Below are 24,406 nucleotides of genomic sequence, written 5' to 3'. Positions count from 1 at the left end.
CACATAACCCCTAAACCTAACACTAACCTAACCATAACCCTAACCATAACCCAAACCCTAAAACTAACACTAACCCTAACTTCTACCCATAACTCTAACCATAACCGTAACAATAATCTTAACCTTAAACTGTAACCCTAACCCTAACACTAACACTAACATCAAACTCTAACCCCTAACACTTGCGAAAACCCTAACCCGAACCCAATCCCGAACCCTAAGCCTAAACTTAACACTAACCCTAATCCTAACCCTAACACTATCCTAACTCTAACAACAACCCTAACCCTAACCCAAATCCTAAACCTAACCCTACACCTTACCCTAACCCTAAACTAAAAATAAACCTAACTCAAATCCTAAAACTAAGTCTAACCCTAACCCTAAACCTAAAGCAACCCTAAACCTAACCCTCACTATAAAACTATCCCTAAACCTAAAACTAACATATAACTCTAACCCATAACCCTAAACCTAACCCTAACACTAACCCTAACCCTAACACTAACCCTAACCCTAACCCTATCCCTATCCCTAATCTCTAACCCTAATCCTAACACTAACACTAACTGTAACACTTAATGTAACCCTAACATTTACCATAACCCTAACCATAAACCTAAACACATCCTTAACACCTAACCACTAACACTAACCCAAATTCTAACACTAAACCTAACCATAATCCTAACCGAAACCCTAAACCTAATTGTAACTCGAACCCTAACCGTACTCTGAAGATTAACCTGGACATTATCCCTAACACCTGACACTTAATCTAACCCTAAAGTAACACTAAACCTAACCATAACCCTAACCCTAACACGAACCCTAACCTTAAACCTAACCTCTAACTCTAACACCTATTCCGAACCCTAAACATAACCCCAAACCTAACCATAACCCTAACCCTAACCCTAAAACTAAACTTCTTACACTAACCCTAAACCTAATCCTAACACTAACACTAACCCTAACCACTTATTCTAAACTTAAGCCTAACCCTAACCTGCACCTTAAACCTAACCCCTAACCCTAACCCTAACAATAACCCTAACCCTAACCCTCACCCTCACACTAACTCTAACCATAAACTTCTAACTCTAACACTAACCCTAATCCTAAACCTAACACTAACCCTAAACCTAAACTCTAAGCCTAACCATAACCCTAACCCTAAACCTAACACCTAACCCTAACCCTAACCCTAACCCTAACCCTAACCCTAACCCTAACCGATCTCTAACCCTAAACCTAAACCTAACCCTATATGTAACACTAAACTTAACAATAAACCTAACCCAAACCCTAAACCTATCCTAACCCTAACCGTAATATTGAGCCTAACACTAATCCTAACACTAAACTAACCCTAATCTCTAACCCTAGTGTTAAACCAAAGCCTAAACCTAAGCGAAAGCCTAACCCTCACCCTAACACTAACCCCAACCCTAAACCGAACCCTAACCCTAACCCTAAACCTCACACTAATGAACACTAATCCCTAACCTTAAACTTAATCCTAATACTACCCCTAACCCTAACCCTAACCCTAACATTAACCTTAACTATAACCCTAACCATAATTCCTAATCCTAACACTAACCCTAACCCTAACCGTAAACCTAAACATAACCCTAACCATATCCTTAACACTTAACACCTAAACCTAACCCAAAAACTAACCTTAAAACTAACCTTAACGCTAACCCCAACCCTAAACCTAAACGTAACTGGAATCCTAAATGTAATCCGAAGCCTAACACTGAGCCTATCCTTAAGACATTACCCCTAAACCTAACCCTAACCTAACCATATCCCTAAATGTAACCCAAACCCTAACACTAACACTAACCCTAACCGTAATCCTAACTCTAACCCTTGCGCTCATCCTAACAGTAAACCTAATCCTAACCAGAACCCTAACCGTAATCTGTGGCCTAACCCTGACGCTATCTGTAACACCTAATCCCTAAATCTAATCCTAACCTAACCCTAACCGTAACTTTAACCCAAAGATTAACCGTAACCTTGACACTAACCTCTAACTCTAACCCCTAAAACTAACACTAACCCTAACCCTAACCCCAACGCAAACACTAACCCTACACCTAACCCTAACGCTAAACCTAAATCTATCCCCAAACCTAAATGTAAGCCTAACACAAATCATGAACCTAACCCTAAACCTACACTAACCGTAACCCTAACTGTAACCCCAACCCTAACCCTAAACCTAACCCTAACTGTAATCTTAACCCTAAGCTTAACCTTAACCCTAACCCTAACCCTAACCCTAGCCCGAAGCCTAACCCTAAACCTAACCCTAACCCTAACCCTAACCCTAACCCTAACCCTAACCCTGAACCTAACATCTAAATCAAACCCTAAACCGATCTCTAACCCTAACCCTGGCACTAACCCTAACATTATTCCCTAACCCTAAAGATAAGCCTAAACCGAAACCTAACACTAACACTAACCCTATCCTTAGGCTCTAACCCTAACCCTGACGTTAACACTAACCCTAACTGTAAACCTTAATGTATACCTAACCCTAACCGTAACCCTAACCATAACCCTAAACATATACTTAACACCAGACCCGAACACTAACCCAATAGCTATCACTAACCCTAATCGTAACCTTAACCGTTACCCTAACCCTAACCCTAAACCTAACCCTAAACATAATCCTAACCCTAAGCTTAATCTTAACCCTAACCCTAACCCTAACACTAACCCTAACCCTAGCCGGAAGCCTAACCCTAAACCTAACCCTAACACTAAACCTAAGCGTAACCCTAACCCTAGCCGTAACCCTAAAGCTAGCCCAAAGCCTAACCCTAAACTTAACCCTAACCCTCACCCTAACCTACCCAAAAGCCTAACACTAAATCTAATCCTAACCCTAACCCAACACTAACCCTAATCCGTACACCTAACCTTAAACCTTGCCATAACCCTAACCCTAACCATAAAAGTAGCCCATAAACCTAACCCTAACCCTAACACTAAACCTATTGCTAATCTCTAACCCTAACCCTGACACTAACACTAACCCTAATTGTAACCCTTAATGTAACCCTAACCCTAACCGTAACCCTAAATATAACCCTCAACATATACTTAACACCAGCCCTGAACCCTAACCCGAATGCTAACACTAAACCTAACCGTAATCCTAATCCTAACCCTCAACCTAATCATAACCAGAACCCTAACCATAATCCGAAGCCCCACCCTGACTCTTTCCCTAACACCTAAACCCTAGAACTAACCCTAAGATAACCCTAACCCTAACCGTAACTCTAACACTAACACTAAACCTAACCCTAACACTAAATCTCACCCTAACTCTAACCTTCTAACCCTAATGCTAACCCTAAAACTAACCCTAATCCTAACCCTAATCTTTATTCCTAACCCTAACCCTGACCATAACACTAACCTAACCATAACCCTAAATGTAACTCTAACCCTAACCATAACGCTAACCATAACCCTAACCACATGCTTAACACCTAACACCTAAACCTAAACCTAACACTAACCCTAACCCTAATCGTAACCCTAACCCTAAACCTAAACCTAATTATAACTGGAACCCTAACCATAATGCGACACATAACCCTGAGACTATTGCTAACACCTAACCCATAAACCTAACAGTAACCTAACCATAACCCTAACCATAACACAAACACTAGCACTAACCCTAACCCTAACTTCTTCCTCTAACCCTAAACATAACCCTAAAAATAATTTTAACCCTAAACTCTAACCCTAACTAACCCTAACCCTAACTATCACCCTTACTCCAACCCTCCCCATAACCCTAACTCTAACCCTAACCTTCTAAACCTAATCCTAACACTAATCCTAACCCTAACACTAACACTAAACCTAACGCCTAACCCTAACCCTAATCCTAACCCCTAACACTAATCCTAACCCTATCCCTAACCCTAAACCTAACCCTAACCCAAATTCCTAACACTAAACCTAACCCTAACTCGAACTCGAACACTAGCCCTAACTCTAACCCTTAACCTTAAGCCTTAACATAACACTAACCCTAACCATAAAACTATCCTCTAACCCTAACACTATCCTTATCCCTAATTTCTAACCCTAATCCTAACACGAGGACTAACTGTAACACTTAATGTAACCCTAACTTTTACCATAACCCTAACCATAACCCTAAACATATCCTTAAAACTTAACCCCTAAGACTAACCCAAATTCTAACACGAAACCTAACCATAATCCTAACCCTAACCCTAAACCTAATTGTAACTTGAACCCTAACCGTACTCTGAAGCTTAACCCTGACATTATCCCTAACACCTGACCCCTAAGTCTAACCCTAACCTAACACTAAACCTAACCGTAACCCTAACCCTAACACTAACCCTAAACTTAAACCTAACTCTAACTCTAACACCTATTTCTAACCCTAACCCTAACCATAACCCTAACAGTAACCCTAACCCTAACACTAACTCTAACCTTCTAACCCTAACCCTAAACCTAATCCTAACCTTAACACTAACCCTAACACCATCCCTTACCCTAAACTTAACCCAAACCATAACCATAACCCAGACACTAAACCTAACCCCTTACCGTAACCCTAACCATAGCCCTAACCCTAACACTCACCCTCACCCTAACTCTAACCATAACCTTCTAAACCTAACACTAACCCTAATCCTAACCCTAACACTAAACTACCCCTAATCCCTAACCCTAGCCCTAACCCAAAGCTTAACCCTAAACGAAAGCCTAACCCTAACCCTAAAGCTAGCCCTAACACTAACCCCAACCCTAAACCTAACCCTAACACTAACCCTAAATCTCACACTAACGAACAATAATCCCTAACCCTAAACTTAATCCTAACCCTAACCGTAACCCTAACCCTAACCGTAACCCTAACCCTAACCATAATTCCTAACCCTAACACTAACCCTAACACTAACCTTAACCGCAACCCTAACCATATCCTTAGCACCTAACACGTAACCCTCACCCAAATCTTAACCCTAACATTAACCGTAACCATAACCATAATGCTAACCCTAAACCTAATCATAACTGGAGCCCTAACCATAATCCGAAGCCTAAACCTGAGTCTATCTCTAACAGATAACCCCTAACCCTAATCGTAACCTAACCCTAAAAGTAACCCTAACCATAAGTCTAAACATATACTTAACACCTAGCCCCTAACCCAAATCCAAATGCTAACACTATCCCAAACCGTAATCCTAACCCTATCCCTAAATCTAACCCTAACCCTAAACGTAATCTTAACCCGAACCCTAACCATAATCTGAGGCCTAACCCTGACCCTTTCCCTAACACATAAACCCTAAATTTAACCCAAAACTAACACTAACCCTAACTCTAATCCTAACCCTAACACTAACCCTAACCCCTAACCCTAACCCTAACCCTAACCCTAAGGCTAACACCTAGCCCTAACGCTAAACCTAATCCTAACCCTAACCCTAACGCTAACAGTAACCCTATCCATATCCCTAAACATAACGCAACATTAACCGTAACCCTAAACATAACCCTAAACCTAAACGTAACTGGAACCCTATACGTAATCCGAAGCCTAACACTGAGCCTATCCTTAAGACATAACCCCTAAACCTAACCCTAACTGAAGCATAACCCTAACCGTAACCCAAACCCTAACACCAACGCTAACCCTAAACCTAAACCTAACTTTAACCGTAACCCTAACCATAACCATAACAGTAACAATAACCTTAACCGTAAACTCTAATGCTAACCCTAACCCTAACCCTAACATTTAACTAGAACCACTAACACTAACCCTAACCCTAACAATAACCCTAACCGTAATGCGACGAATTACCCTGAGACTATTGCTAACACATAACCCCTAAAAGTAACACTAACCTAACCTTAACCCTAACCGTAACACAAACCCTAACACTAACTCTAACCCTAATCCTAACATCTAAATCTAACCACTAACACTAACCCTAACCCTAATCCTAACCCAGAGCCTAATCCTAACCCTGACCCTAAACCTAACCCTAACCCTAAACCTAAACCTAACCCTAACACTAATCCCTAACCCTAACTTTAATCCTAACCCTAACTCTAACTCTAACCATAATTCCTAACCCTAACACTAACTCTAACCATAAACCTAAACGTAACCCTAACACTAACCATAACCCTATCCGTAACCCTAACCATAGCCTTAACACCTAAGACCTAACCCTAAAACAAAACCTAACCCTAAACCTAACCATAACCCTAACCATAATCCTAAAAATATACTTAGCACTTAGACCCTAACCCAAATGCTAACACTAACCCTAACCGTAAAACTAACCTTAACCCTAACTCTAACCGTAACCCTAAACCTAATCATAACCCGAACCCTAACCTTAATCAAAGTTTCACCCTGACCCTTTCCTTAACACCTAAACCCTAAATCAAACCCTAAACTAACTTTAATGCTAACCATAACCCTAACACTAACACTAACCCAAACCACTAACCCTAACCCATAACCCTAACCCAAAGTCTAACACCTAGCCCTAACACTAACGCTAACCCTAACTCAAAGCCTAACACTATCGATAACCATAACCCGAAACCCTAACACTAACCCTAACCCTAACCCTAACCGTAACCTTAAACTTAACCTTAACACTAACCCTAACCCTAACACTAACCCTAAACCTAACCCTAACCCTAACCCTAACCCTAACTCTAAACCTAACCCTAAGCCCTAACACTAACCCCTAACCCTAACCCAAAGGCTAACACCTAGCCCTAACACTAACCCTAATCCTAACCCTAAGCCTAACACTGTCTCTGACCCTAACCCGAAACCCTAACCCGAACCCTGACACTAACCCTAACTCTAACCCTAGTTCTGACCTTAACCGTAACCTTAACCTTAACCTTAACCCTAACACTAACCTCAACCCTACAATTGTACCAAACCCTATACTTAGTTCTAACCCTAACCCTAAACCTAACGCTAAACCTAACCCTAAACCTATGAGCAATGCTAAACTTAACAATAAACCTAACCCAACCCTAAACCTATCCGTAAACCTAATCGTAATACTGAGCTTAACACTAACCCTAAACTTAAATTAACCCTAATCCCTAACCCTAAATCTAATCCTAACACTAAAACTAACCCTAACCCTAATTCCTAATCCTAACACTAACCCTAACTGTAACCCTAAACAAAACCCTAACAGTAACCATAACCATAACCCTAACAATACCCTTAACACCTAACACCTAACCCTAAGCCAAAACCTAACCCTAACACTAACCGTAACAATAACCCTAACCCTAAACCTAAACCTAAAGGTAACTGGAACCCTAAATGTAATCCGAAGCCTAAAGCTGAGACTGTCCCTAACACATAACCACTAAACCTAACACTTACCTAACCATAACCTAAACTGTAACCCAAACACTAACAATAACAATAACCCTAACTTCTAGCCCTAACCCTAACCATAACCCTAACAATAACCTTAACCCTAAACTCTAACCCTAACCCTAACCCTAACACTAACACTAACTCTAACCCTAACCCTCACTGGAACCCGAACACTAACCCTAACCCTAACCCTAACCCAAATCCTAAACCTAACCCTACACCTTAATCTAACCCTAACCCTAAACTTAACTTAAGCCTAAACCTAACCCTATCCATAATCCTAAAACTAAGCCTAAACCTAACCCTAACCCTAACCCTAAACCAACCCTAACCCTAACACTAACTGTAACCCTAACCCTAACCAAGAACCTAACATATAAATCTAACCCCTAAACCTATCCCTAACCCTAACCCGCCCAATAAACATAACCCTAATCCCTAACCCTAAAGATAAGCCTAACCGAAATCTAACCCTAACACTAACCCTATCCCAAATCTCTATCCCTAACCCTGACTCTAACACTAACCCTAACTGTAACCCTTAATGTATACCTAACCCTAACCGTAACCCTAACCACAACCCTAAACATGTACTTAACACCAGCCCCAAATGCTATCACTAACCCTAATCTTAACCCTAAACTAACACTAAATGTAACCCTAACCGTAACTCTAAACTGAACCCTAAACCTAATCCTAACCGTAATCCTAACCCTAAGCTTAACAATAACCCTAACCCTAACCCTAGCCTGAAGCCTAACCCTAAACCTAAGCCTAACCATAAACCTAACCGTAACCCTAACCCTAACCCGAAACCTAACCCTAAACCTAACCCTAAACGTAATCCTAACCCTAACCCTAACCCTAAACCTAATCGTAACCAGAACCCTAACAGTAATCCGTAGCCTAACTCTGATGCTATCCCTAACACCTAACCCCTAAATCTAACCCTAACCTAACCCTAACACTAACCTTAACCCTAACCAAAACACTAACACTAACCCTGACCCTAACCTCTAACTCTAAACCCTAACACTAACACTAACCCTAACCCTAACCCTAACACCAAAACTAACACAAACCATACACCTAACCCTAACCCTAAACCTAATCCTAGCCCTAACTCCAAACCGAAATCCAACCCTAACCCAAATCATAAACCTAACCCTAAACCTAAGCCTAACACTAACCATAACCCTAAGATTAAGCCTAATCCTAACACTATCCCTATTCGTAAAACTAAGCCTAAAACCAAACCTAACCCTAACTCTAACACTAACCGTAAACCCAAACCTAACACTAACCCTAACCCTAACGTCTAACTCTAACCCCTAAACATAAACCTAACACTAACCCTAAACCTAACTCTAACCTTAAGCAGAACCATAACCCTATTCCGATCCCTAAAACTAAGCCTATCCCTAACCCTAAAACTAACACTAACCCTAAGCCTAATCCCTAACCCTAACACTAACCCTAAACCTAACTATAAACATAACCCTAACACAAATCCTAACCCTAACCCTAATCCCAAACCTAATCATAACCCGAAACCTAACCGTAACCCTAACACTACCATAACCCTAACCATAGCCATAACCTTAACACTAACCCTAACCGTAACCCTAACCCTAAACCTAAACATAACTCTTACCATATCCTTAACCCTAACCATAACATAACTCTAACACTAACACTAAAACTAAAGCTAACCTCTAACCCAATCCTAACCCTAAGCATAGCCCTAACCCTAAACCTAAGCCTAACCTAAGCCTAACCCTATCCATAACCCCTAACGCCTAATGCTAATCCTAACCCTAACCTAACCCAAAAACTAACCATAAACTTATCACCAACACCTAACCCCTAACCCTAACCATAACCCTAACAATAACCCTAAACCAAATCCCTAACCCAGCCCTAGCCCTAACACTAACACTATTCCTAAACCTATTCCTAGCCCTAACCCTAACCCTAACCCAAATCCTAACCCTAAAACTACACCTAAACATAATCCTAACCCTAAACCCTAACCCTAACCCTAACACTAACCCCTAACAGTAACTCTAACCCTATCCTTAACCCTAAACCTAAACCTAACACTATCCGTAACCCTAACCCTAACCCTAAACCTATCCCTGAACATAATCCTAATACTGATCCTAACACTAACCCTAACCCTAAAACTAACTCTAATACGTAACCCGAACCCTACTCCTAACACTAACCCTAACCCTAATCCTAACCCTAACCCTAACCCTAACCCTAAACCTAACCTTAATTCCTAACCCTAACTCTGACCCTAACACTAACCTAATCATAACCCTAAACGTAACTCTAACCCTAACCGTACCCTAACCATAACACTAACCATATCCTTAACACCTAACACCTTACCCTAACCCTAACCCTAACACTAACGGTAACACTAACACTAACCCTAACCCTAACCCAAATACTAAACCTAACCGTACACCTTACTTTAACCCTAAGCCTCAACCTAAACTTAAGCCTAAACCTAACCCTAACACTAACCCTAGCCCTAAGCTTAATCCTAACCCTAATCGTAACCCTATCCCTATCCCTAAACCTAACCCTAAACATATGTGTAACACTAAACCTAACAATAAACCTAACCCTAACCCTAAGCCTATCCCTAAACCTAATCCTAAAGCTAAGCCTAACAGTAACCCTAACCCTAAAACTAAAAGAACCCTAACCCTAACCCTAACCGTAACTGTAACCATAACCCTAAACATAACATCTAACTCTAAACCTTAACCATAACCCTAAACCTAACTGTAACCCTAACACTAACCCTAACCCTAATCCCTAACCCTAATGCTAAGCCTAACCCGAACTTTAACACTAGCCCTAAACGTGACCCTAATCCCTACCCTAACCCTAACCCTAACACTAAACCTAACACTAACAATAACTCTAACCCAACCTTAACTTTAACCCTAACCCTAACCGTAAACCTAACCCTAACCGTAACAATAATCCTAACCCTAAGCCTAACCCTAACCCTAAACCTAAACCTAACACTAACCCTAGCCCTAAGCCTAAACATAACCCTAAACCTAACCCTAACCATAACCATAACCATAACCATAACCCTAACCCTAACTCTAACCCTAACTGTGATCCAGGCCTAACACTAACTCTAACCATAACCCTAAACCTAATCGTAACCAGAACTCTAACCGTAATCTGAAGCCTAATCCTATCGCTATCACTAACACATAACCCCTAAATCTAACCCTAACCTAACCCTAACCCTAACCCTAACCCTAAACCTAACTCTAACCTTAAGCTTAACCATAACCCTACTTCTATTCCTAAAACTAAACCTAACCCTAACCCTAAACCTAACACTAACAGTAAGTCTAACCCCAACCCTAACACTAACACTAAACCTAACCCTAAACATAATCCTAACACTAACCCTAATCCCTAACCCTAACGATCAGCCTAACCCTAAACCTATCCCTAACCCCTAACCCTAACCCTCACCCTAACCCTCAACTTATACCCTAACCTAACCATAACCCTAAACCTAACCCTAACCATAACACTAACCATGACCATAACCCTAACACTAAAACTAAGCCTAACCCTAACTGTAAGCCTAAACCTAACCTACCCCTACACCTTGCCCTAACCCTACCCCTAACCCTAAACCTAACCATAACTCTATACATAACCCCTAACCCTAAAACTCGTCCTAACACTAACCCTAACACTAAACCTAATCCCTAACCCAAACATAATCCTAAACCTAACCCTAACACTAACCATAACCCTAACTGAATCAGTAAAAGAAACACTAACCCTAATGCTAACCCTAACGCTAAACTTAACCCTCTAAAACTAACACATAACCTAACACTAACACTAACCCTAACCCTAACCCTAACCCTAACCCTAACCCTAACCCTAACCCTTGCCATAACCCTAACCCTAATCCTAAAACTAAGCCTAACCATAACCTAACCCTAAACCAACACTAACCATAAACCTAAAACTCACTCTAACCCTATCCCTAACCCTAAACCTGACATCTAACTCTAACCCCTAACCACAACCCTAACACTAACCCTAACCCTAACCCTAATTCTAACCTTAACCCGAAACACTAACTAAAATGCTAACCCAAACCCTACCATTAAACCAAACCATAAACCTAAACCTAACAGTAATCTTAACCTTAACCGTAACCTTACCCTAACCCTAACCCTAACACTATACCAAAACCTATACTTAACCCTAACCCTAACAATAATGCAACCCCTAACCAGAACCTTAACACTAACCCTATCCCTAACCCTAAACCTAACCCTAAGCCTATGCATAACACTAAACCTAACAATAAAACTAACCCTAACCCTAAAATTATCCCTAAACCTTATCCTAATACTGAGCCTAACACTAACCATAACACTAGACTAGAACCTAATCCCTAACGCTAACCCTAATCCTAACAGTAACCCTAACCAAACCCTAACCCTAACCCCACCTCTAATTCCTAAACCTAACCCTAACATTAACTCTAAACGTAACACTAAATGTAACTCTAACACTAACCGTAACCCTAACCATGACCCTAACCATATCCTTAACACCTAACCCAAAACCTAACCCAAACCCTAACCCTAACCCTAAACCTAAACATAAACCTAATCGTAACTGGAACCCTAACCATAATCCGAAGCCTAACCCTGAGCCTATCCCTAACACATAACCCATAAACCTAACCATTACTTAACCATAACCCTAACTGTAAACCAAACCCTAACACTAACCCTAACCCTAAGTTCTAACTCTAAAACTAACCATAACCCTAACAATAACTTTAACCCTAAACTATAACCCTAAAACTAACCCTAACCCTAACATCTAACTCTAACGCCTAAACCTAAACCTAACCATAATCCGAACCCGAACCCTAACCCGAAACGTAACCCTAACCCTAACCCTAACGCTATCCTAACACTAACACTAACCCTAACACTAACCCAAATCTAAACCTAACCATACACCTTACCCTAACCCTAACCCTAACCCTAAACCTGTAGCTAACCCTATCCCTAATCCTAAAACTAAGCAGAACACTAACCCTAACCCTAAACCAACCCTGACCAAAACCCTAAGCCTAAATCTAACCCTAACCCTAAACCTGACATCTAACTCTAAACCCTAACCCTAACCCTAACCCTACCACTAACCCTAACCCTAATACCTAACCCTAATGATAAGCCTAACCCGAACCCTAACCATAACCCTAAACCTAACCCTAATCCCTACCCTAAACCTAACCATAACCCTAACCCTAACACTAACTGTAGTCCTAACCCTAAACCTAAACCTAACCCTAACTCTAACCCTAAAACTAACCCTATGCCTAACACTAACCATAACCCTAACACTAACCCTAACACTAACTGTAAACCTAACCCTAACCCTAAGCTTAACCCTAACCGTAATCCTAATCTTAACCCTAACCCTAGCCCTAACCCTAAACCTAATCGTAACCAGAACCCTAACTGTAATCCGAAGCCTAAACCAAATCCTATCCCTAACACATAACGCTTAAACCTAATCTAACCTTAACCCTAACCATAACACAAACCCTAATACTAACCCTAACCCTAACTTCTAACACTACCCTAACCCTAACCCTAGCATTAACACTAACTGTAATCCAAACCCTAAACCTAACCCTAAACTAACATCTAACTCTAACCCTTAACCCTAAAAAAAACCCTAAACTGAACTCCAATCCTAACCCTAAACCTAAACCTAACCCTAACACTAACGCTATCCTAATTCTAACACTAAGCCTAACTCTCACTCAAATCCTAAACCTAACCCTACACCTTACCCTAACCCTAAAACTAACCTTAAGCCTAAACTTAACTCTATCATTAATCCTAAAACTAAGCCTAATGCTAACCCTAACCATAACCATAACCCTAAACCAACACTAACCCTAACCCTAACCCTAACCCTAACTCTAACCCTAACACTAAACCTAAAACTAACATTTAACTCTAACCCATAACCCTAAACCTAACCCTAGCCCTAACCCTAACGCTATCCTAACACTAAAACTAACCATAACCCTAACCATAACTCAAATCCTAAACCTAAACCTACACCTTACCCAAACCCTAACCTTAACCCTAAACCTAACCCTAAAACTAAGCTTAACCCTAACCCTAAACCTAACCCTAATCCTAACCCTAAACCTAACTGTAAGCTTAACCCTAATCCTAACGCTAACCCTACCCCTAACCCTAACCATAACCCCAACCCTAATCCTAACCCTAACACTAACACTAACCATAACTCTAAACGTAACCCTAACCATGTCCTTAACACCTAACACCTAACCCTAACCCAAAAACTAACCCTAACACTAACCGTAACCCTAATCCTAACCCTAACCATAACCCTAAACCTAATCGTAACTGGAAACCTAACTGTAATCCGAAGCCTAACCCTGAGCCTATCCCTAACACATAACCCTAAACCTAACCCTAACTTAACCGTAACCCAAACCCTAACCCAAACCCTAACCCTAACCTAAATGCTAACCCTAACCCTAGCCATAACCCTAACAATAACCGAAACTCTAAACTCTAACCCTAACACTAACCTTAACCCTAACATCTAACTCTAACCCCTAACCCTAAACCAAAACCTAACCCTAACCCAAACCATAACCCTATACCTAACCATAACCTTAACCCTAACGCTATCCTAACACTAACACTAACCCTAACTCAAACCCAAATTGTAAACCTAACCCTATTCCTTACCCTAACTGTAACCCTAACACTAACCCTAATTGTGTCCTAACCCTAACCCTAACCCTAATCCTAAAACTAATCCTAACAAGAACCCAAAACATAATCTGAAGCCAAACCCTGATGCTATCCCTAACAACTTTCACCTAAATCTAACCCCAACCAAACACTAACCCTAACCCTAACCCTAACCCTAACACTTACCCTAACCACAACACTAACACTAACCCTACACTAAACCCTAACCCTAAACCTAACCCTAGCCCTAACACCAACCCTAAATCTAAACCTAATCCAAATCCTAAACCTAACCCTAAACCTAACCGTAACCCTAACCCTATGTTTAAGCCTAACACTAACACTATCCCTATCACTAAAAATAAGCCTAACACTAACTCTGACCCTAAACCTAACATTAACACTGACCCTAACTGTAACCCCAACCCTAACTCTAACCCTAACCCTAACCTCTAACTCTAATGCCTAACACTAACCCTAAACCTAACCCTAATCTTAAGCCTAACCATAACCCTATTCCTATCCCTAAAACTAACCTAACCTTAACCCTAAAACTAACCCTAAATGTAACACTAACACTAAGCCTAATCCCTAACCCTAACACTAACACTAAAACTAATATAACCCTTACCCTAACCCAAATTCCAAGCCGTAATGATAAGCCTAACCCTAAACCTATCCCTAATCCCTAACCCTAACCCTAACCCTAACCCTAACTCTAATTCCTAACTCAACCATAAAACTAAACCTAATCCTAATCCTAACACTAACCATAACCCTATCATAGCCGTAACCGTAACACTAACCCTAACCCTAACCCTAACCTTTACCCTGTAAAACTAACCCAAAGCCTTACACTAACCATAACCCTAATACCATATCCCTAATCCTAACCCTAACCGTAACCCTAACCCTAACACTAAAGCTAAAGCTAACCACTAACCCTAATCCTAACCCTAAACCTAAGCCTTACCCTAACCATAACTCTAACCCTAACCATAACCACTAACACCTAATCCTAATCCTAACCCTAACCTAACCCTAACACTAACCATAACCTTATCGCTAACACTAACCCCTAACCATAATCATAACCCTAATACTAACCTTAACCCTATTCCCTAACCCAGCCCTAACCCTAACACTAACACTATCCCTAACCCTATTCCTAGCCCTAACCCTAACCCTAAACCTAATCCTTACCCTAAACCTAACCCTAACCATCACTTTAACCCTAACCCCTAACCATAACTCTAAACCTAACTCTAACCCCTAAACCTAACCCTATCCTTAACCCTAAACATATCCCTATCCCAATCAGCATCCTTAACCCTAAAAATAAACCTAACCCTAACCCTAAAGCTATCACTAACCCAAATCCTAACCCTGAGCCTAACACTAATGCCATCTGTAACTCTAACCGAAATGCATAACACTAATCCTAAACCAAACACTAACACTAATCGATACCCCTAACCTTAAGCCTTACCATAACCCTAGCGCTAACCATAAAACTAGCCCCTAAACCTAACCCTAACCCTAACACTAACCCTATCCCTAATCTCTAACCATAACACTAACACTAACACTAACCCTAAATGTAAGCCTTAATGTAACCCTAACCCTAACCATAACCCTAACTATAATGCTAAACATATACTTAACACAGAGCCCCTAACCCTAACCCAAATGCTAACACTAACCATAACCATAATCCTAACCCTAAACCTAACCCTAATCCTAACCCTAAACCTAAACCTAAATCTAATCATACCTGGAACCCTAACCATAATCCGAAGCCTAACTTTGAGCCTATCCCTAACACATAACCCCTAAACCTAAACAAAACCCTAACATAACTCAAACCCTAACACTAACTCTAACAAAAACTTCTACCTGTAATCCTAACCATAACCTTAACAATAACCTTAACCCTAAGTTCTAACCCTAACCCTAACATCTAACTCTAACAACTAACCCTAACACTAACACTAACCAGAACCTGAACACGAACCCTAAACCTAACCCGAACCCTAACACTGAAGCTATCCTAACACTAACACTAATCCAAACCCTAACTCTAAAACAAACCTAAACCTAAACCTTACCCTAAACCAACTCTAACCCTAATCCTTTTTCTAACCCTATCCCTAACCCTAAAATTAACATCTAAATCTAACCCCTAACCATAACCCTAATCCTAACCCTACCTTTAACCCTAACCGAAAACCCTAACCCTAACCCTAACCCTAACCTTAAACTTAACCCTGACCCTAAACCTAACCCTAACCCTACCCCTAACTCTAACACTATACTGAACGCTATACTTAGCCCTAACCCTAACACTAACCCAAACCTAACCCTAAGCCTAACCCTATCCCTAACCCTAAACCTCACCCTAAACCTATGCGTAATTCTAAACCTAACAATAAACCTAACCCTAACCCTAAAACTATCCGTAACCCTAATCCTAATACTGACCCTAACAATAACCCTAACCCTAAACTAACCCTAATCATTAACCCTAACACTAATCCTAACCCTAACGCTAACCCTAAACCTAAACCTAACCCGCACACGAATTCCTAACCCTAAACCTAACACTAAACTAACCCTAACCATAACACTAAACGTAACCCTAACCCTAACCATAACCATAACCATAACCATAACCCTAAATATATCCTTAACATCTAACACCTAACCCTAAACCAAACTCTAAACCTAACACTAACCATAAATCTATCCCTAACCCTAACAGTAACCCTAAACCTAATCGTAACTGGAACCCTAACCATAATCCGAAGCCTAACCTTAAGCCTATCCCTAACACATAACCCTTAAACCTAACACTAACCTAACCATAACCCTAACCATAACCCAAAACCTAACAGTAACCCTAACCCTAATTTCTAACCCTAACCTTAACCTTAGCCCTAACAATAACATTAACCCTAAATTTTAACCCTAAACCTATCCCTAACACTAACATCTAACTCTAACCACTAACCCTAAACGTAACCCTAACCCCAATGCTATCCTAACACTAACACTATCCCTAACCCTAACCCAAATCCTAAACCTAATCCTACAACTTAACCTAACCTTAAACCTAAACTTAAGCCTAACCCTAACACTATCCCTGTCCCTAAAACTAAGCCTAACCCTAACCCTAAGTTTAAAACTAACTCTAACCCTAACCGTAACACCAACCCTAACACTAACCATAAGCCTAACCCTAACCTCTAACTCTAACCCCTAAAGCTAACTCTAACCCAAACCCTAAACCTAACCCTAATCTTAAGCCTAACCATAACCCTATTCCTATCACTAAAACTAAGCATAACCCTAACACTAAACCTAACCCCAAACCTAACACTAACCCTAAGCCAAATTCCTAACCCTAATACTAACCCTAAACCTAACCCTAAACATATCCCCAACCCTAACCCTAACCCTAATTCCTAACTCTAATGATAAGCCTAACCCTAAAACTATCCCTAATCCCTAACCCTAAACCTCACCATAACCCTAATCATACCCCTAAACCTAATCCCTAACCTAACCATAAAGCTAAACCTAATGATAAACCCTAACACTAACCCTAACCCTAACCCTAACCCTAACCCTAACGCTATCCCTAAACCTAACCCTAACCCAAATCCTAAACCTAACCCTAAACCTAAGCCTAACAGTAACCATTACCCTAAACCTAATATTAAGCCTAACACTAACCCTATCCCTAAAGGCCAAGCGAAGCCTAAACCTAACTCTAACCCTAACCCTGACCCTAATCCTAACCTCTAAGCATAACAATAACCTTAAACCTAAACCTATCCCTAACCCTAACCCTAAAACCTAACCCTAACCCTAAAAATAATCGTAACACTAACCGTATACCTAAAACATCACCCCTAACCCAAACCCTAAACCTAACATTAACGCTAACCATAAAAGTGAACCTAATACTAAGCCTAAACCTAATCATAACCCTAACCCTAACCGTAACATGAAGCCTTACCTTAACACTATCCCTAACATCTAAGCACTAAAAATAACCCAAAACCTAACTCTAACTCAAGGCCTAATCCTAACCAGAAGACTAACACTAACCTTAACCCTAAACTCTAACCTAATCCTTGCACTAACCCTAACCCTAAACTCTAACTGTAACTCTTGCCCTAACCCTAACCCTAAACTCTAAATCTAACCCCTAACCCTAACCCAAACCCTAACCCTAACCTGACACCTAACCCTAAACTTAACCCTAAACCTATCCCTAACATCTAAACCAAATCCTAACCCTAAACCTAAACCTAACCCTAACCCAAACCCTAATCCTAAGCCTAACACTAACCCTAACCCTAAAACTAACCCTAAACCTAAAAATAAACCTAAACCTAATGCTAACCATAACACTAACCCTAACCCTAAACCATAACCCTAACACTAACCCTAACCCCAAAAGTAACCGTAACCCTAACATTAACCCTAACCCTAATCCTATCCCTAATTCGTAGCCCCTAGCCTTAACGCTAAACCTAACACTACCCACAAAACTAACCCTAAACCTAACGCTAACCCTAACCCTAACCCTAAATCTATTCATAACCCTAACCATAATCGTAACCCAAAGCCTCCCCTAACACTATCCCTAACACCTCACCCATAAACCTAATCTTATACCTAACAGTAATCCTAACCTTAACCCAAAACCTAACCCTAATCCTAATCCTAAACCTAATGCTAACCCTCACCCTAATCCTAAACCTAACCATAAACCTAACCCTAACCCTAATCCTAAAAACAACCCTAACACTAACACTAACCCTAACCCAAACCCCAACCCTAACCCTGACCCCTAACACCAAACCCTAAATATAACCCTAACTGTAACCCTAACGCTAACCCTAACCCCAACCCTAAACTTCTCTAAACCTAAAACTAACCCTAATCCAAACTCAAAACCTATACCTAACCCATGCTTAATCCATAAGCCTAAACCTAACACTAACCCTATCCCTACCCGTAACCCTAAATGTAACCCTAACCCTAAAGCTAACTGTATCCCAAACACCTAACCCCTAAACCTAAACCTAACCCTTCCCTACACCTAACCCTAATCCCCAAATCTAACACTACCCCTAACCCTAACACTATCGCGAAACCTATACCTAGCACTAACGATAAACCTAACCTTAACCCTAACCCTAACCATAACCATAATCCTAACCATAACCTGAACCATGAGCCTAACCCTAACCGTAAACCTAACACTAAGCGTAGCCCTAACAATTAACCCCTAACTTTAATGCTAACGCTAGCCCTAACACTAACCCTATCCGTAAACCTAAATGTAACACTAACCCTAACCCTAATGCTAACCCTAAACATAACCCTAACCCAAACCTTATCCCTAACACATAAACCCTAACCCTAAACTTAACCCTAAACCTAACCCTATCCCTTATGCTAACCCTAAACCTAACCCTATCTGTACAGCTAACCCTAACAATAAACCTAACCATAACGCTAAACCTATCCCTAACCCTAATCCTAAAACTGAGCCTAACACTAACGCTAAACCTAACCTTAACGCTAATCCTTAACACTAACCCTAACCCTAAACCTAACACTGACCCTAACCCTAAACGTAACCCTAAACATTACTGTAACCCTAACCATAATGTAACAATATCATTAACACCGAACCCCTAACCCTAACTGAAACCATAACACTAACCCTAAACCTAACAATAACCCTAACCATAACCCTAAAACTAACCCTAACCCCTATCCTAAAGCTAACCCTAAAACTAAACCTAACCCTAATCCTAACCCTAACCCTAAGCCTAAACTTAAACCTTTCCCGAAACCTAAAACTAAGAATAACCCTAACCATAATCCTAACCTAACAATATCATTAACACCTAACCCCTAGCCCTAAACCAAAACCTAACTCTAACCCTAACCCTAAAGCTAACTCTAACCCTAAACCTAACACTAAATCTAACCCTAACCCAAATCCTAAACCTAACCCTAATCCTAACCCTTAACCTAACCCTAACCCGAACACTAACCCTAAACCTAAGCCTAACCTGAACCCTATCTCAGCCCTAAATCTAAGCCTAAGCCTAGCCCTAACACTAACCATTACCCAAAGCTAAACTTAAACCTAACCCTAACCCCTATACTAAATCTAACCCATATCTAACCCTAAACCTAAACCTAATCACAACACTAACCCTAACCCTAACCCTAACCCAAACCCTAACCCTAACCCTAAACCCAATCCTTAACCCCAAACCTTAAATCTAAACCTAACACTAACCCTAAAACCAACCTTAAGCTTGTCTAAACCAAACCCTAACCCTAACCGGAACTCTAAAAATAACCCTAACCGTAACCCTAATCGAGAACCCTAACCCTAACAGTAGCCCTAACCTTAACCCTATCCCAAACACCTAACTCCTAAACCTAACCCTAACACTAAACCTAACCGTAATCCGCAACCCTAAAACTAATGCTATACCGAACCCTATAGCTAGCCCTAACCCAAACACTAAACCTAAACCTAACACTAACCTTAACCGTAACCCTAACCCTAACAAGAATTCCTAACCCTAAAACTAAACCTAACCCTGACACTAACCCTAACCCTATCACTAATCCCTAACCCTAACCAAAACCCTAAACCAAAACCCCTATCCCTAACCAATAATCAAACACTAACCCTAAACCTATCCCTAATACCGAACCATAACCCTAAAAAACCCTAAACACTGACCCCTAACCCTAACCCTAAATATAACTCAAACACTAGCCCTAACCCAAACCCTAACCCTAGTTCTAACCCTAACTTTCTAAACCACACCCTAACCCTAATCCTAACCCTAAACCTAAACTGAAAGCTAAACTTCACCCTAACTCTAATTCTAATACTGAGCCTAACAATAACCCTAATCCTAACCATAATCCCTAACACTAACCCTAACCCTAAACCTAATCCTAACCCGAACACTAACCTTAATCCATAATCCTAATCCTAACCTTTATCATAACCCTAACACTAACCGTAACACTAACCTAAAACCTAACCCTAACCTAACCCTAAACTTAACCGGAACGCTAACCCTAACACTAACCCTAAAACTAAATTCTAACTTGAACTCTAACCATAATCATAACCCTAAAATTAACCCTAGGACAAATCCTAAAACTAACCCTAACCCTGACCCTAACATTAAACCTAACCCTAACCCTATCCCTAACCCTAAAACAGAGCCTAACCTTAACCCTGACACTAACCCTAACCCTAACCCTAACAATTAGCCCTACCCATAATCCTAACCCTAACACTAAACCTAACTCTAACCCTAAACCTAACCATAACCCTAACCCTAATCCCTAACCCTAACCCTAACCCTAACACCATCAATAACCACATTCCTAGCCCTAACCCTAACCATAATCCTAATCCTAACCCTAATCCTAACCCTAACCCTAGTCCTAACCATAAACCTAACCCTAAACCTAACCATAAACCCTAACCCTAACCCTAACGATTAACCCTAACTCTAAACCTATACTTAACCCTAAAGCTAACCCTAACCCTATCCATAACCCTAACCCTAACAATAAACCTAACCCTAAACCTATCCCTCACATTAATCCTATTACTGAGCCTAACACTAACGCTAACCCTAACCCAATTGCCTAAGATTAACACTAAACCTAACTCTGACAAGAACACTAAGCATAATCCATACACCTAATCTTAAGCCTTATGATAGTACTACCCTAAGCATAAAACTAGCAACTAACCCTAACCCTAACCTAACACTAACCCCATCCCTAAATCTAACCCTAAACCTAACCCTAACCCTATCAATAACACTAACCCTAATCCTAACCCTATCCTCTAACTCTAACCCATAACCCTAACCCTAACCCTATCAATAACACTAACCCTATCCCTAATCCCTAACCCTAACGCTAACCCTAAAGCTAAACCTAACACTAACCCTATCCCTAATTTCTAAACCTAACCCTAAGCCTAACACTAATCCTAAACGTAACCCTAAACATAACCCTAAATCTAACCCTAACCCAAAACCTAATCCTAACCCTAAACCTAACCCTAACCCTAACCCTAACCGTAAGCCAAAACTTAACCCTATTCCTAACCATAAACCTAAACTTGACCCTAACCCTAACCCTAACCCTAACCCTAACATAACCTACCCCTAACACTAACCCTAACCTTAACCCTAACACAAATGCTAACCCAAACCCTAACCCTAACCATAGCCATAACCCTAACCCTAACCCTAAATCTAACCCAAATACTAAACCTAACACTAACCCTAACCCTAACCCTAACCTTCTAAACCTCACCAAAACCCTAATCCTCACCCTAACCCCAACCCTATCCCTTACCCTACTCCTAACCCTAACACTCACCCTCTAAAACTAACCCATAACCTAATACTACCACTAAACCTAACTCCAACCCTAAACCTACCCTAACACTAACACTAACCCTAAAGCTAATCACAACACGAACCCTAACCCTAACAATAACCCTAGTTCAAATCTAACCCTAACCCTAACTCCAACCCCTAACACCAAACCCTAAATCTAACCCTAATCCTAACACTAACCCTAACCCTAACCCCAAACCTAAACTTTTCTATACCTAACCCTAACCGTAACCTGAACTAGAACCCAAACCCTAACCGTAACCTAATCCATAACCCTAACCCTAACACTAGGCCTAATCCTAACCCTATCCATAAACCTAAATGTAACCTTAAGCCTAACAGTAGCCCTAACCCTAACCTTATCCAAAACACGTAACTCCTAACCATAACCCTAACCCTAAACTTAACCCTAACACTAACCCTAATCGACAACCCTAACCCTAAACTTAACCCGAACTCGAAACTTGACCCCAACACTAACCCTAATCCATAACCCTAACCCTAATACTAGCCTTAACCCTAAGACTATCCATAAACCTAAACCTAACCCAAAGCCTAACTGTAACCATAACACAAACCTTATCCCAAACACCTAATCCCTAACCCTAACCCTAATACTATACCGAACCCTATACTTAGCCCTGACCCTAACACTAACTCTGAACTAACCCTAAACCTAACCCTAACCCTAACCATAAGCCTAACCTTAACCCTATCCCTAACCATAAAACTAAGCTTAACTCTAACCCTAACCCTAACCCTAACCTAACCCTAACCCAAATACTAACCCTAACCCTAGCCATAACCCTAACCCTAACCCCTAAGCCTAACCCTAAATCTACCCCAAAAACTAACCCTAACACTAACCCTAACACTAACTCTAACCCTAATCTTCTAAACCTCACCCAAACCCTAATCCTAACCTTAACTCTAAACCTAACACTAACCCTTACCCTAATCCTAACCCTAACCTCTAAAACTAACCCATAAACTAACACTAACACTAAACCTAACCCTAACCCTAACACTAAACCTAAACCTAATCACAACGCTAAACCTAACACAAAATCTAACCCTAACCCCCACCCCTGGCCCTAACACCAAACCCTAAATCTAACTCTAACCCTAACACTAACCCTAACCCTAACCCCAAACCTAAATTTTTCTAAACCTAATCCTAACCCTAACCTGAAATCGAAACCAAACCCTAACCGTAACCTAATCCATAACCCTCACGCTAACACTAGGCCTAACCCTAACCCTATCCATAAACCTAAATGTAATCCTAACAGTAACCTTAAATCTAACCTTAACCCAAACAAGTACCACTAACCCTAACCCTAACCCTAACCCTAATCCTAACTCTAAACCTAAGCCCCAACCCTAACCCTAAACCTAAACCAAACTCGAACCTTGACCCCAACACTAACCTTAATCCATAACAATAACCCAAACAGTAGCCCTAAACCTAAGCCTATCCATAAATCTAAACCTAACCCTAAGTCAAACTGTAATGCTAACCCAAACCTCATCCCAAACACCAAACTCCTAACCCTAACACTAACCCTAACACTATACCGACACTATACTTAGCCCTAAACCTAACACTAACTCTAAACCTAACCCTA

The sequence above is a fragment of the Cavia porcellus genome, unplaced genomic scaffold, assembly GCF_034190915.1.
Source record: "Cavia porcellus strain 051 isolate PalLab524CR breed Dunkin Hartley unplaced genomic scaffold, mCavPor4.1 scaffold_34, whole genome shotgun sequence".
NCBI classification, from domain to species: Eukaryota; Metazoa; Chordata; class Mammalia; order Rodentia; family Caviidae; genus Cavia; species Cavia porcellus.
Note: the sequence above shows the minus strand (reverse complement) of the source record.